Source organism: Schistocerca nitens, chromosome 4, assembly GCF_023898315.1.
Source record: "Schistocerca nitens isolate TAMUIC-IGC-003100 chromosome 4, iqSchNite1.1, whole genome shotgun sequence".
NCBI lineage: Eukaryota > Metazoa > Arthropoda > Insecta > Orthoptera > Acrididae > Schistocerca > Schistocerca nitens.
This window is the reverse complement of record NC_064617.1, coordinates 382,247,777-382,263,586: the sequence shown is the minus strand read 5'-3', so window position 1 is coordinate 382,263,586 and position 15,810 is coordinate 382,247,777. Positions and strand designations below refer to the sequence as shown.

The 15,810-nt window shown below is 39.6% G+C and overlaps 1 protein-coding gene across 4 annotated transcripts in view; it reads left to right on the top strand.

Moving 5' to 3' along the window:
* The first annotated feature begins 699 nt into the window (after positions 1-699).
* LOC126251832 (cyclic GMP-AMP synthase-like receptor) overlaps positions 700-15,810 on the top strand; it is a 387,508-nt gene continuing 372,397 nt past the window's right edge. For all 4 annotated transcript variants that reach the window (XM_049952497.1, XM_049952495.1, XM_049952494.1 and 1 more), the window contains exon 1: positions 700-823. The gene's annotated coding sequence lies outside the window, so the exon portion shown is untranslated. The remainder of the gene's footprint in view (positions 824-15,810) is intronic.

Below are 15,810 nucleotides of genomic sequence, written 5' to 3'. Positions count from 1 at the left end.
ATACCTGCGAGTGAAACGAGGGGCAATGGCATTTATATTCTTCTCTTGGCACAAATATGTCGAATATTTCGCTGTTTTTTTCCGAATACATGGCGATTTCCGAGTGTGTGGTTAGGCAGAAACCTATGAGGACAATTTTAATTGCTGTGACAGAAACGAGCAGCAATGAAATTCATATTCTTCCGTTTCACAAATATTTGGCTCTTTATTTTCGAATACGTGACGATTTCCGAGTAGTTGTTAAGCAGGAACTGAAGAGACAGCTTAAATTGTTGCGAGGGAAACGAGGAGAAATAACATTCATATTCTTCCTCGTCATAAAGTCGTTAGCAGTTCTTGCGCTTGTCGATATTGTTGTAGTTAAAGCTTCATACAACTACTTACTACCCATTTTTGACACATTTGCATAAAACTGTTGTTGCGTCTACCTAAACAATGCAATACTATTACAGCGTTTACAGCGACTGAAGGCTGAGAGATGGAGGGCAAGATACCCTGCATACCCTAGGCGCTAAATTACCTGGAGACGACGTTGTGTGCATCATTATGCACAAAAGCTCCAGGTTATTTAATTGTCAAAATAGATTTCATTCCTTTAGCAACAGTGAAGCGATAAGACGTAGTTGTTTTGTCATGCCGTAGATGCTGATATCGCTACACTGGATAAGCTGTCTGGGTTGGCTGCACTGGCGGTTGCGAAAAAAACCTGCTTCCTCGACTTTATGACAGTCGCTGAGCAGTAGCGCGCTGCTAGACGGGACGAAAGAACACGTCAGCAGCACCGGGTTATCGTGAGAAACGTGCCTTGCCTGTGTTGTGAGCGGTAAGTACGCGCGTGTGTGTTGATCGTTCTACAGTCGTTTTTGCCTATCAGCCCATCATCTCAAATGAAAGGGTTGTTCTGTAGCACCAACGGGAAAGACAAGGAAGAGCAGAAAACATATACTCACGGCGTGTTTTATGTCGGTGTTAATACTTCATTTCGCTTTGTAGTGCTATGCTAATGCTTCACCTGTTCCTCCTGGAGTGGCAACTTCGCGATTTTATTGTTTAACTGTGTTATTATTTCAGTCCTAATACAGCATGTGTGGAGATTGGATAGTTATGGAACGAAATAACTAAGAATAACATTACATGTCTCCCCGTGCCCTTCTATTTTTCATAGTATATACACCAAAATATTCCCAAATTTCACGATTATGTTGTTCATCTTTTTTCTATATGTACTGCGTTTTTAGTCATTTATGACTAAAAGTATACTGTTTGTAAAGAGAATGTTGGAGACTACAGAGTCTGTCAGAAATTATAAATATCCCATCGTATCCAGTGGCATCAGAAAATGCGTGAAAAGAAAGTTCTTACTCCCACAGTTACCTTACAGATGAGCAAACGTCTTTTTACATCGAATGTACATGACCCATTCCTCCATTACGAATGAGGAAAGTTTTGAGGAGTGCCACTACGCAATGATTCTCCTACCTGCCAGTAGTATTTGTTGTCGGAGAAAGTGAGGTGACGAAAGAAACAACGCGAATCAGAATTTTCAATCATTAAACGGACTAGGCAAGTAGAAAAGGAAATCACTGTCACAGGAAACGATGAGCAATATTTAAAAAGAAAAATCCTCGTATACAAGTACAGCATTAATTTTATTTCACATCGCTGGTGTTTTTGATTAAATTGGAATAAACCCACGACAATAATCTGTACTTAAATACATTTAGGATACGATGAAAAAAAATAATAAAAAAAATACTGGCACAGATTGAATAATGAGCAAAAGTAACGACTTACAATACAGCAGACAGAAAATAGTAAAAAGGAGATAAGTTTTTGGATTTGTTGTAAAGAGACTGATCTTAATATCTTTCGTTTCTTAGAACATAGAAGCTAACGAATAACGATGAAAATTTGCAAAAAAGAGTGGAATCCAGGAGATAACATCAGTACCTGAATGCTTCAGTTTCAAAGTAACGTACCTAATCGGAACTGAGACTAATAAACGACATTGTGATTTTTCTGTCTGATTACCTATGGGGCAATAAGGGAGAGACAAATGCACCAGCTCTTCACTAGTTCTAAATTAACTGGGTCGTGCTGTAAATTCACTGGCACAATACCAAGGTGGGGCGGGTACTTTATGCCCACCTTTCGAAAATATTACAGTTTAGCTTTGTGTTTTATATTTTAAAGATAAAAAACATTTGCATTATTTAATGATTTCTTATACTATATTCTCTATTTGTTTTAAATTTTTCAGTAAAACTTATCCCACACATTTAAGTCTTAGTAGCGAATGCCACTTTTCGCAACAAATGTCATACTCAAATTTTAAGGTTCAGAACCCAACTTACACATATATCTTAACAGTGGAAAGGAATACAGTGAAAGACAAATGGGTAGCTTCAAGAGTGAAATAGTGAGGCAGCAGAGGATCAAATAGGTAAAAAGGCAAAGCCCAGTAGAAATCCTTCGATAGTGAATGTAATTGATGAAAGGAAAAAATTTAAAAATGCTGTAAATGAACCAGACGAAAGGGAACACAAATGTTTAAAAAATGAGATTGGCAGGAAGTGCAAAACGCCTTATCAGGAATGGGTAGTGGGGAAATGTGAGGATTGAGAGGAATATCTCGCTAGAGGAAAGATAAATACCGCCTACAGGAAAATCAAAGAGGCCTTTGGGGAAAAGAGAAGCAGCTGTATGAATAAGAAGAGCTCAGATGGAAAACCAGTCCTATGCAGAGACGGGAAAGCTTAAATCTGGAAGGAATATAAAGAGGGTCTATAAATGGGAGATGAAGTTAAAAGCAATATTATAGAACGGGAATGGACGTAGATGAAGATGAGATGGGAGAATGGTACTGTGAGAAGAAAGATCCAAGTCAAAAAAAGGCCCCGGGAATAGACAACATTCTGTCAGAACTACTGATAGCCTTGGGAGAGCCAACAACGACAAATTCTTCCATGTGCAAGATGTATGAGACAGGCGAAATACCATCGAACTTCAATAAGAATGTAGTAATTCCAATATCAAAGGAAGCAGTTGCTGACAGCTGACCTCAGGGAAGATAGTTTGGATTCCAGAGAAATGTAGGAACGCACGAGGAAACCAGACACTTAAAATAGTAAATGACTTTTGCTATTTGGGCAGCAAAATAACTGAAGCAGAGAGGATGTAAAATATAGAGTGACAATGGAAAGAAAAGCATTTCTGAAGAAGAGAAATTTGTTAACATCCAGTATAGATTTAACTGTTAGGAAGTCTTTGCCGAAGGTGCTTGTCAGGAGTGTACCCACTTATGTAAGCAAAACATGGACGATAAACAGATTAGATAAAAGGACCATAGGAGCTTATGAAATTCGTGGTACAGATGAATACTGAAGATTAGATCGGTCGATCATGTAACTAATGCGGAAGTGGTGAATACAATTGGGGAGATAAGACATTTGTGGCACAACATGACCAAAAGAAGGGATCAGTTGATAGGACACGTTCTGAGACATCAAAGGATCAAAACTTTAGTATTGGAAGGAAGTGCTGGGGAGGGGAGGAGGGGTAAAAGACGTGTATGGAGACCAAAAGATGAATAAAGTAAGTATATTCAGAAGAATGTTGGTTGCAATTGTTATTCGGCAACGAAGAGGCTCAGACTAACATGGAGACCTGCACTAAACTAGTCTTTGGACTGAAGACCGCAACAACAACATATCTATAAGAACTATGTTGTGAATTGTGAATAAAAGTCAACGACAGTTAACGAAATTTGCGTTTTTTAATTTTTTTCTATTGGTCATAAAGTACCTCTCTACACGGTACAGACATTACAGAAAATGCGTTGGTATTGCTAAGATTGTGCTAAAGCGTTATTTTCAGGTTCTGGACACTTATTATGTATCGTTACCTGTTTAAAAAGTATACAGTTAACAAAAGTTACCAGCAATTAACGAATTTCTTTCAAATTCTTTTGTGATGGGCATAAGGTACCACACACCCGCCGGCCGAAGTGGCCGTGCGGTTAAAGGCGCTGCAGTCTGGAACCGCAAGACCGCTACGGTCGCAGGTTCGAATCCTGCCTTGGGCATGGATGTTTGTGATGTCCTTAGGTTAGTTAGGTTTAACTAGTTCTAAGTTCTAGGGGACTAATGACCTCAGCAGTTGAGTCCCATAGTGCTCAGAGCCATTTGAACCACACACCCATCACCCGTTGTAATAAATAGTACGCATTATAGAAATTTGTTGGTAATGGTAGGATTAAAGGCTGCATTGGCTGTTTGTTCCAAACTTGATGGAGGCCAGCTTTTTACCGGTTCTGTGAGGGAGCTACAAGCAGCCAGATCGAGAATCATTAAGGAAATCGCTTCCTCTGGTTACTTCTAATACCCCACAGTGTACAGGTGCAAACTTACCTCCGTAGCAGAGTGGTCAGCGTGGCTGACTGCCGTGCACAGGAGCCGGGTTTGATTCCCAGTGGTGCTATTGATTTTTCCTTGGTGAGAGAATTGGAAAGTAGTGCACTCAGTCTTGTGATGCCAACTGAGGAGCTCCTGGATCGAGCAGAAGCAGCTCCAGGTCACAAAAACTGACAGTGGCGGAAGAGCTATGTGCTGACTCGACTCTCTCCACAACGCATTCTATGATGCCATTGGCAGAGGATGACAGACGGCCGGTCGGCACCTAGGGGCCCCCTAGGGTCTGTGGGCGGAGTATGTGTTTACATTTAACTGCACACTTGAGAATGCCATTTTCTGCTTATGACTGCATAATTTTTACTTTTTGTGAATGCCTAATTTCAGTGGGACTGAATAATTTGTTGACTAGGTTTCTTTATGCATCCACCCCCAACTGCCACATTTCCATACTACTTGAATATGACATACCACAGGATGTAAATACAGGCCATTTCAAAGTCCAAAATACATAATACTGCATGGATACTAGTTTGTGCCGATTTAGGCACACTTGTACTACAGATACTAAATTTTTTTTATTAAATTAGACCTACTTCATAAGATTATTGTAATAAGCTCTAATTAATTTGTATTAGTACAATGCATATTTTAATAATGTTTTTCTAATAGTTTACTGAAAAAACAGAAATCAATTATCAGCCATATATTATCAGAAATCAACTGAAACAGTAATAATGTTTAGGCAGTTTACTGACTCCACACCTATGGAAATCTACTCTTTTGGGATTAAAGATATCATCAATCCAGGTTTGACATGCGTTTCCGTCTGGGAAGGTATTTTCCTGGTGGTTGTTGGATAAAAATAAACATTTGAGAGTGAAAGATCAGAAGAATAAGTGCATGAGTCATGACATCCCAAACAAACCCCTGGATAATTCTGGTTGTGAAATGAGCATAATGTCTTATCACGTAATAGCAACACTTATTTGTTGTTTTTCTTGCACAGTGACTGAAAGATGTCTCAGCTACTATCAACAAATGTTAGCTCCGAAGTGTGCAGCCCTGGGAAGGAGTTCGTAATGCACAACACCCTATTTACCCCACCAGATGCCAAATATTATATTCACACTGCCCTTTGTTTGAGTATAAGTCTTTTATTAGGTCTTATTCATTAATTTCTTCTTGGCAACTTAACACAAAGGCTTCACAGCTCGTCGCCTGTAACAATATTGCACAAGAACGTGCAGTGAGCGAACTGATGATGTTCAAGCGAAAATAAAGTATCAGTCATCTCTTTAATTTTCATTACTTTGAATTGGAGCATGCAGTAGTCTACTTCTACATCCAATAGTGAATCTTGCCTATCGAATGCAAATGTCGCACATAGGTTAAATGGTCGTAATTCATCATATATGTCAGCTATTGAGACTCACTGGAAAAGCATTCATGGCAGAACGGACTTTCTTGAAATAAGGACAACCTTTTCTGTTGTCATTCCTTCAAAGCTTTCACCCCTACATGATACAAATATTTCAAGCTGCCTCTACTGACTTCACCCCTGTATTAAACCTAAAGCGAACAACTTGTCGTAAATGTGAGACCTTTTCCACTAGCATCTCTATTTTGTAACATTTAAACTGTGTCCATAAGATGTAAGTATGCAAAATCCAATTCGTAACTACAAGACAAATACTAGAAGTTAAAATAAGAAAATTACAATTCACAGTTACACTCATAGCCACCTAAACAAGTTATGTAACTGCACAGTATAGACTCGGTTTATGGGAGTTAATTCATGGGAAAAATCAAACTACAATCAGTTATAGGGCAAGGAAACTCTCGAGCACGAACTACTCTGATTCTGACGCAGCCACATGTTCTATTGCAGAAATGTTTCTGGAATGTTTTGCTATTACTACATCTACATCTACATGGATACTCTGCAAATCACATTTAAGTGCCTGGCAGAGAGTTCATCGAACCACCTTCTCTATTATTCCAATCTCGTATAGCGCGCGGAAAGAATGAACACCTATATCTTTCCGTACGAGCTCTGATTTCCCTTATTTTATCTTTGTGATCGTTCCTCTCTATGTAAGTCGGTGTCAGCAAACTATTTTCGCATTCCGAGGAGAAAGTTGGTGATTGGAATTTCTTGAGAAGATTCCGTAGCAACGAAAAACGCCTTTCTTTTAATGATTTCCAGCCCAAATCCTGTATCATTCTGTGACACTCTCTCCCATATTTCGCGATAATACAAAACGTGCTGCCCTTCATTGAACTTTTTCGATGTACTCCGTCAGTTCTACCTGGTAAGGATGCCACACCGCCAGCAGTATTCTAAAAGAGGACGGACAAGCGTAGTGTAGGCAGTCAGCCCTTAGTAGGTCTGTTACATTTTCCAAGTGTCCTGCCAGTAAAACGCAGCCTTTGGTTAGCCTTCCCCACAACATTTTCTATGTGTTCCTTCCAATTTAAGTTGTTCGTAATTGTAATACCTAGGTATTTAATTGAATTTACAGCTTCTAGATTAGACTGATTTATCGTGTAACCGAAGTTTAACGAGTTCCTTTTAGCACTCATGTGGATAACCTCACACTTTTCGTTATTTAGGGTCAACTGCCACTTTTCGCACCATTCAGATGTTTTTCTAAATCGTTTTGCAGTTTGTTTTGATCTTCTGATGACTTTATTAGTCGATAAACGACAGTGTCATCTGCAAACAACCGAAGACGGCCCTGCTCTGATTGTCTCCCACATCGTTTATATAGATAAGGAATAGCAAAGGGCCTGTAACACTACCTTGGGGAACGCCTGAAATCACTTCTGTTTTATTCGATGGCTTTCCGTTAATTACTACGAACTGTGACCTCTGTAACAAGAAGTCACAAATCCAGTCACATAACTGAGACGATATTCCATAAGCACGCAATTTCACTATAAGCCGCTTGAATGGAACAGTGTCAAAAGCCTTCCGGAAATCCAGGAATACGGAATCGATCTGAAATCCCTTGTCAATAGCACTCAGCACTTCATGTGAATAAAGAGCTAGTTGTTTTTCACAGGAACGATGTTTTCTAAATCCATGTTCACTGTTTATCAATAGACCGTTTCGTTCAGGGTAATTCATAATGTTCGAACACAATATATATTCTAAAATCCTGCTGCATATCGACGTTAACGATATGGGCCTGTAATTTAGTGAATTACTCCTACTACCTTTTTTGAATATTGGTGTGACCTGTGCAACTTTCCAGTCTTTGGGTACGGATCTTTCGTCGAGCGAACGGTTGTATATGATTGTTAGGTATGGAGCTAATACATCAGCATACTCCGAAAGGAACCTAATTGGTATACAGTCTGGACCAGAAGACTTGCTTTTATTAAGTGATTTGAGTTGCTTCACTACTCCGAGGATATTTACTTCTACGTTACTCATGTTGGCAGCTGTTCTCGATTCGAATTCTGAAATATTTACTTCGTCTCCTTTTGTGAAGGCGTTTCGGAAGGCTATGTTTAGTAAATCTGCTTTGTCAGCACTGTCTTCGACAGTATATCCATTGTTATAGCGCAGAGAAGGCACTGATTGTTTCTTGCCGCTAACATATTTCATATACGACCAGAATCTCTTTGGATTTTCTACCAGGTTTCGAGACAAAGTTTCGTTGTAGAAACTGTTATAGGCGTCTCGCATTGAACTCCGCGCCAAGTTTCGAGCTTCTGTAAAGGATCGCCAATCTTGGGGATTTTGCGTCTATTTAAATTTGGCCTGTTTGTTTCGTTGTTTCTAGCCCGTTTTGTGTACCAAGGAGGACCAGCTCCGTCGTTTGTTAGTTTATGTGGTATAAACCTCTCAATTGCTGCCGATACTATTTCTTTGAATTTAAGCCACATCTGGTCTACACTTATAATATTAATTTGGAATGAGTGGAGATTGTCTCTCAGGAATGCGTCAAGTGAATTTTTATCTGCTTTTTTGAATAGGTATATTTTTCGCTTATTTTTCGAGGATTTGGGGATTACAATATTCAGTCTCGCTACGACAACCCTGTTTCACTAATCCATATATCGGTTTTGACGCTGGTTACTAGAGATGGGCAAACTGAAACACGTAACTGTTTCGAAACAAATGAAACAGTACAATGCAATGTTTCGATACGCTATTTCGAAACAGTGAAACAATTTGTGTTTTGTAATCTAATAAACCTACACATTTTATCATCTTGACTGTCTACTGTGTATGTCCACATAAACACAAATGAGGTGCGAGAGCGCTAATCATATCGCAGAAAGTATGAAACTATCACTTAGGCGTCTTGGCAGTTTCGTATTTCCTGCAGTAAATGCGCTGCTTTTGTGTCGTGTGACTTCCATACTTTTCAATTGGCTGAGAAGAACCACCACGAACGGAACTGGAGGTGAGAGCAAACTGCAGAAACAACGGATATGCTACTGGGATTCCCATATTCCGTTAGTATGGGTAATATACTCATCCTGCTAATTTCCATGCACACAAAGGGAATCATTGAGGATAATAGGCACAGTGACTATAGACTCACAAATAACGCCAAATAATTCGAATAAATAACAAAATATAACATAAAAAAATTTGTATTTCACGGTGTTTCGAACCGTTAGTATAAATTCACCACGCTTCCTAGTCCTTCCCGTTCACCATTACACTATCAGTGATATGTCAAACAGATTGCTTGCAATTATACCTACATCAAATTTATGTATATGTCTAATAACTTTCACTGTACGCCTTTTTTTATTCAAAATGTTGTAGGCTTACTTACGTTTCTTAATATGATCACTGTACATGAACAGAGAAGCGTATGTTATCAAAAAGGATAATTTAACTGAATGATTTTCACATATTTATTATTTTGAATGTGAATAGTATGCGTTGTTTTATTGTTTGGTTAGTGTTTATAAAGCAGATGTTACGCCATTTCGGAATGTGACAGTCAGCTATAAACGAAGCTTTTTTTTTCGGATACCTTAAGCTGCATGCTGTTGCTTGTCAAAAAGATTTCGACACTCTTGAAAGTGTTTCATGAAGTGGTATGTTGTGTTTCATACCTGTGCCGAGCCCGAATCTCATCCGACACAGAGCGGAATGAAACATCACTGTTTCGATACAATTAGTCCGTTCCAAGCACAGGTGGACTGAAACAGCCTTATTTTGAAACAACGATACAGTTTCTGTGTCTGGCTCGAGACCGAATATGGTCCAGTTATCCGAGACAGGGGCGGAATGAAACACCACTGTTTCGAAACAGTGAACCGTAGCCGTTCCGAAACACTGAAATAGTTCCACGTATCGATACACTGTATCGAAACATAGAAACAGTGGCCAAGTCTACTGGTTACTAACTCAGGATTATTCGTTGCTAAGAGGTCAAGTGTGTTTTCACAATCGTTTACTATTCGCGTGGGCTCATGAACTTACTGATCGAAATAATTTTCAGAGAATGCGTTTAGCACAATTTCGGATGATATTTTATGCGTACCTCCGGAATTAAACATGTATTTTCGCCAACATATCGAGGGTAAATTAAAGTCACCACCAACTATTATCGTATGAGTCGGGTACGTGTTTGAAATCAAACTCAAGTTTTCTTTGAACCTTTCAGGAACTGTATCATCTGAACTGGGAGGTCGGTAAAAGGATCCAATTATTATTTTATTCTGGTTACCAACAATAACCTCTGCCCATACAAACTGACAGGAAGTATCTGCTTCAATTTCGCGACAAGTTAAACTACTTCTAACAGCAACAAACACGCCACCGCCAACCGTGTTTAGCCTATCTTTTCGGAACACCGTTAGGTTCTTCGCAAAAATTTCGGCTGAACTTATATCCGGCTTCAGCCAGCTTTCAGTGTCTATAACGATTTGAGCATCAGTGCTTTCTATTAGTGCTTGGAGCTCTGGTACTTTCCCAACACAGCTACGACAATTTACAACTGTTATACAAATGGTTCCTGTATCTATGTTCTTCCTGTGTTCAGCCTGCACCCTTTGTGACTGAAGCCCATCTTGTGTTTTCCCGAGACCCTCTAACCTAAAAAACCACCCAGTCCACGCCACACAGCCCCTGCTACCCATGTAGCCGCCTTCTGCGTATAGTGGACACCTGACCTATTCAGCGGAACCCAAAACCCAACCACCCTTTGGCGCAAGTCGAGGAATCTGCAGCCTACACGGTCGCAAAACCGTCTGAGCCTCTGATTCAGGCCCTCCACTCGGCTCTGTATCAGAGGTCCGCAATCGGTCCTGTCGACTATGCTGCAAATGGTCAGCTCTGCTTTCATCTTGCAAGCAAGACTGGCAGCCTTTACCACTTCTGATAGCCGCTCGAAACCTGAGAGTATCTCTTCTGATCCACTGGTGGGTTCAAAAGTGAAGCATATTATCTTTGAGGTTCCATCAGACTGATACCTTTAGCAGACAACCGCAATCTGGTTTAAATAATAAACGAAGGAGGAAACTTAAACTCGCAGCTCAACATCTACATTGCATAACGTTTACCTCTCGACCACGAGCAGTTTCAGTACTGTAGCAGCTCAAACAGAAGACATCTCCTCCAGTCACTTCCACAATCTACAGTGCTGCCAGATGCTTCCTCAATCTACAATGCTGCCAGATGGTGCAGATGGCAGGACTCAACAGTTCTGAGGGGTGGCCAGTTTTATTTGCACCTCAAGTGAATGGCTTGGACTTAGCCTCTGCTGCAGCCAGCTAGCAACCAGGTTTTATGTGAGTGTACATTGTGACTGTTCTGCGGTCTTGCTTCATCAGTGCAGTTTTTTTATAGAAGTTCTGGTACTTCTCAAGAATGATGTGCAGTTTTGTGTAGACTATCGATTTGTCTGAATTTAACACATACAGTTAAGCTGGAGATTAGCGTTGGGTACAGATATTGGTGCATTGTATTCGGGTGAATGGGCTGCAAGTTGTTTACGAGGCTTGCCTACAAACTGACTCTAGATGGTGATATTGAGATTGCCATCATTAACTTCATCATATACAGTTCTAATTTAGGACATCTTGTCACTTTAATTTCAGATACAGTACAACTCAACTGATCTTTCCATTTCTTAGCACGCTCAACATTTATTCTCCCGTGAGACGTAATTTGTATGTTAATGTAGGTATTCATCCATCTGACATGCATTGAATATGTTCGTGCCATTTCTTTGTGTACTCCTCTATATTCTGAAGTATACGTTTGACACTCAGTTCGTTTCTAAATTCATTTCATTTTCCTGGATTTTGAGTTTGCAATCAGCTAGTGATCTTAAGAGTCTCATCTCTGGAGCTTCAATCCTCCTCCATTGATTAGCAGTTAGTATCCAAGTCATTGACCAGACATTAGTTCTGGTACAGCCACCATATTAAAGAGTGTAGTTACTGTCTCTTTTCAAGTTTTTTGAGGAATGTGTGATTTACTGTACCTACCAACAGCTGAAAGTTTTTCAATTTGAATTCGTGATCACTGGACATAATATATGAGACCTCACTTCCCAGAAATTTGAAACTTTATTTCTTCTCGTGGTTAATTGTAAATTATTATTTTTGATCTTAAATAGTCCTGACTATGGAGTGCCATTATATTTGTTCTGTCTTTAAATCTTATCATACTATAATCATTTGTTACTTTGTGTAAGGACCAAACTGCTCTCTGTAATTTGTCTTCAGAGTCTCCTAAGATAGTTTGATCATCTCCAAACTAGAGAGTATTTATAATATTATTATTGGGCTTATAATGGAGCACTACTTTGTTTTACCATGTATTTAAGACATCAGCGATGTACACAGTGTGTCCCAGTTCTCTTATGGCTGTGGCTGTGAGAAATAGAAGTCAGGGATAATGTCCAGAAAATCACTGTATTTATTCAAAATAGACTCTCCCTGATCGATACAGATCTGAAACTGCTTGAAAAGTGTTTTGAAACAATTATTTTAGTCCTTTTTTGGAACTGCATTTAGTACTGTAGTGCAATTTTCTTGCATACCCATAACAGCGTTGTAACATTGCACCAACATCAATTTTGGCGAACAATCAGAAATCAGCTGAGGCCAAATCCGGCGAATATGACGGGGTGGAGGGGGGGGGGGGTGATCCAGGACTGCAATCCGTTTTCTGTCAAAACTTACGCATAGTCTTTGTGGTCTGGGTCAATGACGAGGAGGACAAACCAGGAACCTGCCTCTTGGTATTTGGTACGAATCTGACCAATTCTCACCCACAAGCAATGGAGGATGCGAAATAATGCTCAGAATTACACGTTTGTTTGTGTGGCCATCCGTCGCAGCAAGCATATAACTACTTGTTTTGCAAGTCAAACTGCCTTTCCTGCTGCTAGTTACTTTATTTATCCCAGAATTAGTGAGTTGCCCTTCTCGTACAAAGTCCTTGTGAATAATTTCTTTGGATTCAAAGAAAACTGTTAGCAGTGTAGCCTATTCCTTCTTCTATTGCAATTTCCTTGGTTTTGACTTCCATGGACTCAATGGACTCGACAACACTGTACTCTGCTGCCTTGTAAGAGGCTCGTATTGAAAACTCAACGTCTCGCCGCCAGTTACAATCGATTTCGTGAAATCAGTATCACTTTGGGTAGCATGTAACAGGTCTTAGCAGTGTTGGACTCCGCCATGTTTTTCATGCCCTGAATATACGTGTGGTACAAACCGTGCAGACTTTCCTTTTGCCCAAATCCTCAGTCAAAATTGTGTGCACAATAGTTTTAGTATTCCTAACAGCTCCTCGATGAGTTGTGAAAAAAAATTGTCTGATGCAATAATTTCTGCGATTTTTTGGACATTTTCGTCCATGTGACTTGTTCGCAGCTTTGATGCTCATGGTTCATCCTTAATGTCTTCCCTGCCTTCACGAAAAAGAGAATATCATCGAAAAACTTTTGCATGATTTAAAAAATCACTATCGTAAACACTTTCCATCATATCAATCGTTTCAACTTAATTAGAAACTTGATTTTGCCTCACTGCTCCACGACCATTTTCCGACGCGTGTCAGTCAGATGCTGATTGTTACATTTGCACCCAGGATGCAGCGATGCTAGCGCTTTGACCTTCTACATGGCTGTTGTTGAAACTTCAAGGATTGCAACGCCGCAATAGCATTGCAGTTGGAATTCCACACAAGCAGACAGCAGTGCTAACGGAAGTAGGGTACAGTGTTTATACTGAAAATGTGTGTGATAAAGGTGGCTCTTTTCTCTCTCCTTGAGAGATGGTTCTCGCATACGGATTTCCTTTTGTACATGTATTTTCTAACTCTGTTAACTTTATCAAAGGTTTTCTCATAGTCGATAAAGGCCATGTACTGTATGAGTTCTTCACAAATCTGGCTGATTGGAAAGAACACTTTCCAAGCAACATCTTTCCATCCTTTACCCATTCTGTTCTGTAAGAAATGTGTCTGGTCTGGCCGTTTACTAAGATATGACATTAAAATTAATTCAGTATTTTCTATTTGTTACTGTTAAAACAATGTAAATGGTTGACCACTTTGTTTACAGTGAGCATTTTTAAAGAAACAATGTAATGAAAAGAAAAGAAATTTCACTTGAAGGTTAGTGTTGGACTATTGCTTACGATTTCTGTAATGGCACAACTCGACAGTGCCTTGAACTGAACTGCTACATTAAACTTTTCGTTATCCGTCACTTTCAGGAGGATAATTTATTGATTTATTTATTTATTTAACCTGATCAGATTAGGGCCATCAGGCCCTTTCTTACATTGGACCAGTTTTTCACACATGCAGCATTTCACACATCAGAGTTACATCATGACAATACTTTAAATAAGAAAATTAGATTACTCTAGTCACAATATGAATAAAGAATAATGACTAAGACCTAATTAAGTAAGTACTGGCAGTATTTTTACAACAGGTGCTATACATACAAATTATGATAAAAGTAATAATAGTAACAGTAAAAAAATCAAATAATAATGATAAACATGAGAAAAATTGGCAATAGTAATGAAGATTTGTGCAGATGTACATTAATATCTTGGTTTGTAAAGTAGACGTTTACTAGTATAGCGAGTTTTGGGGGAGGGAGACTTAAAGAGGGGGAAAGAGGGAAGTAATGAGGTGAAGTGCATTCGTGTACCGAGTAAGGCATCACTGTTGCTTAAGTAGATACGTCATTAACTGTTTTTTGAAGCCGGACATGTTTTTAAGTTCTCTGACATGACGAGGGAGGTTATTCCAGAGCCGGGTTCGCGCTACTGTAAAGGACTTGGAGAAGGTGACTGAGCGATGCAGTGGAACAGAGAGGATTTTATTATGATGGGAACGTGTGTTTCTGTCATGTTGTTCCGACATAAACGTTAAGGACGAGGAGAGATATGAGGGACAGTGTACATTTATAAGGCAGTATATGAGACAGAGTGTATGGAAATCTCTGCGTTTGTCTGCACGCAGCCAGGACAATTTTGCATATACTGGTGAAATGTGATCAAAAAGTCGAACGTCACAGATATATCGCATGCAGGCATTCATGACCAGTTCCAGACGTCGCGAGTTTTCCTGAGAGAGGCCTTGTAGGGTAATATCGCTGTAGTCAATGATTGGGAGTATAAGCGTTTGTACTAATTTTATTTCAGATCGAAAGGGAAGAGTTTTTTATATTTTTGTAGGACATGAAGAGATGCTGATGCTTTTTTGCACACTGCAGTTACGTGCTCTGTCCAATTTAGATTTTCATCTATTATTACTCCCAAACTCTTTGCTGAGGGAGAGAAGTTAATATTTGTTCCATTTAGGATAAGAGATGGTACAGATTCCCGATGTTTTGGGCTAATGAGCTTAGAGTGACCAACAAGTACCGCTTGGGTTTTAGATGGGTTTAGTTTTAGTCCTATGTCCTGTGCCCATTTTGATAGTGCATAGAGCTCAGTATTGAAGTTTTCAATAGATTTCTTAAGATTGCTTGGTCTCGCACTTAGATACAACTGAAGGTCATCAGCATACATATGATATTTGCAGTAAGTCAGAACCGATGACACATCATTGACATACAGAGAGAAGAGTATGGGACCTAGTACTGAGACTTGGGGAGCGCCTGACACTACCTGCCGCCATTGTGATTTTATATTACCGGACAGGACGTGTTGCTGACGAGACGTCATGTATGAGCGAAACCATTGCACTGCACTTTGTGAGAAATTTAGACCGCTAAGTTTGGCTAGTAAGATGTCGAAGTCGACAGTATCAAATGCTTTGCTGAAATCCAAGAAGTAAATGATAGTCACTTCTTGTCTGTCCATGGCAAGTTTCAGGTCATCTCTCACCTTTATCAGTGCAGATGTTGTGCTTCGATGTTTACGGAAACCTGATTGGTATTCGTCT